This window comes from Pinus tabuliformis, chromosome 4_2 (genome assembly GCF_031772625.1).
Source record: "Pinus tabuliformis cultivar Carrire ecotype Pingquan chromosome 4_2, CPIR1, whole genome shotgun sequence".
NCBI classification, from domain to species: domain Eukaryota; kingdom Viridiplantae; phylum Streptophyta; class Pinopsida; order Pinales; family Pinaceae; genus Pinus; species Pinus tabuliformis.
Genome location: NC_142304.1, coordinates 753,548,886 through 753,551,521, shown reverse-complemented (window position 1 = coordinate 753,551,521; position 2,636 = coordinate 753,548,886). Strand labels below are relative to the sequence as shown.

Below are 2,636 nucleotides of genomic sequence, written 5' to 3'. Positions count from 1 at the left end.
ACTCAGCTGCCGGGGTCCGCACACATAGCTGCGGACTCTCCCATGCCTTTGTGAACACAGCGACAGAGCCTCTATCTAACTACTACCAACCATGACTTCGACTTACAGACTCAGAGCGAATACAAACCCATACACTTCAGATCTTATCAAGAATTACCAAAAAAATGTCTTCTACCCTTAGAGCCCTGCTCTATTTATACATTCTCATGGTCCGCAAACCATGGGTAAGCCGACCTACTTTCTATTATTTTACATTAGTTTCAGGTGAACAACCCTTTGACTTGACCTATTACAATTCGTGCTCTGTGCACTTCGCGGAGCCTTTACCATACCATTACCCAAAATTGCAGGCTTTAAGCCCCAAAACTGTTACGCGGAGCCTCCACTGCCCAACAATATGTATAGCTTCAAACCTTTACGCAAAACACCATTTCTTACGACCAAACCTCTGCATCCATCCCCGACATCACGGAATTCAGTTTCTGGGGGTTATCGATAAAGCATTAGCCTCTTAATTCTGTTAGCTTGGTGCAAACTTATTTTTCATCTAGAATTTCCTATAGGCTCTATAATTATTATTTACTGACTATCTAAGGGTTTCTTCATATCCAAATCATCATAGTGAAGTTTTCATTGAGTATCGAAACGACAATGGTGAAGACAGTTCAGTACTCGACCGTTCTTGCTATATTACTTTGCGTCGGTTTAGCAGCGGGTGTTAATGGGGCTGTTGAAGTGGGTTTCTATGATTACAGTTGTCCAAAAGATGAATCCACTGTGTTCACAGTTGTGAGAGATGCATTCCTAAACAGTCGAGAAGTAGCTCTTGGACTCATAAGGATGAATTTCCATGATTGTTTCGTCAGGGTAGGCATGAATATTACAATTGTATAAATATTTCAACACCCAACAATTCTGAAAATGCAAGTTTTCATGGTCCTTCATAATGATTTCTGCTATTTTTAAACGTTTCACACTTAATATCACAAATCAATATCAACATATGTTCCTCTCTATACCTATCCCTACGTATATAGATATATGTGCCTCTGCTAATCGTTTTATGTTATCAGCATCTACTCCCAATCCGCAACTCAGTCCAATTCTAAAGCAATTACAAGTTATAGTGTGTTTGAATGTTGAAATAATGTGCGCTTTCACGGATGCGATGGTTCTGTTCTCATAGATTCCACTAACAACAACACTACCGAGAAAGATAGTCCTGTTAACAACCCGAGTGTTCATGGATTTGACGTCATCAACACAGCAAAATCGAGATTAGAGACCATCTACCCAAACACTGTTTCCTGTGAAGATATCCTAACATTTGTTGCTAGAGATAGTGCAAAGCTGGTAAGCATCAAATTATATTGGAGTCATTTTCTCGTGTAAATGTAAGCATGTTGAATAGAGTATCTAAACTATCTCAGTATTCTCTCCTCGAATGTTTCAAATAACGTTATAGAAGAATACAAATGACTCTGTAGTTACCGTTGTAAAGACAAAGTTCAAATATAAGTATATTTACCATTTATATGATACCGAAGCAAGCTATAATGTGTATTCTAATTTAACTCAAGAACATATTTAATTACTATTATCGGAAAAATGATGTTGAATAGCAAGTGATTCTTTTATAATTGATTTTAGGCATCGCCATATCAATATCCTCTTGGCTAAGATGTTCCTGCTGGACAAAGGGATGGAATTATTTCACTGGCTTTAGAAGTCGCCACAAATACACCTACCCCTACCTTCAATGTAAGCCAGTTGACACAGAGTTTTGCAGCCAAAGGTATAGCCCAGAAGGACATGGTTATACTCTCAAGGGCATACAAATTTTTGTGAATGTATTGATGTTGGTTATCTATGCTTGTGAAGTAATACCCTGCATTTGTATAAGATAAGTTACACTGGAGTAAACCAGTAACCATATATCATATCAGGGATTAAGAGTTCTAATGGTTAGTAAAAATGTTGTAATTTGAATGTTCATCCATAAGTGGGTCCATGCATGCAGGAGCACACTCAATTAGCATCTCTCACTGCTCTTCATTCGTGAGCAGGCTCTACAACTTCAGCACCATTATTCCGACCGACCCGACCCTTGATCCTAAATATGCTGCCCTCCTCAAGGAGAAGTGTCCTCAGGGAAGCCCCAACGACAACATTACGACTGTGTTCATGGATATTATTATGCGTGAAACTCTCGATAACCTCTACTACGATGGCCTTCGAATGAAATGAGGCTTGTTTACCTCCGATGCAGCACTACTTACAGATCCAAACATGGCAACTGTAGTTAACGCAAGTTCTGGGAGCCATAACTTGCGCATGTGGCAGCAAAACTTTAGCGCTGCCATGGTAAATATGGTAATGATTATCGAATTGACAGGCAACGAGGGACAAATTCGTCGTAAATGCAATCTCATCAATAGCTCATAATCTAAGCGAGACGTGGGCCACAAATAGGATGGATGCTACCTAATTTCAATGGGAGTTTTCACTGGTCTCATACAGATTCGATTAATATGTGTTATTTTGTTTGTCTTCCTCACTTCAAATAATTTAATATGTTTTCCATCCTCTCTTCTAATAATATAATATGTTTTCCCTCCATAACATTTTTGTAATTA

General features: G+C 38.8%; 1 pseudogene; it reads left to right on the top strand.

Moving 5' to 3' along the window:
• The first annotated feature begins 651 nt into the window (after positions 1-651).
• On the top strand, positions 652-2,247 carry LOC149171785 (peroxidase 5-like; annotated as a pseudogene).
• Positions 2,248-2,636: the final 389 nt, after the last annotated feature.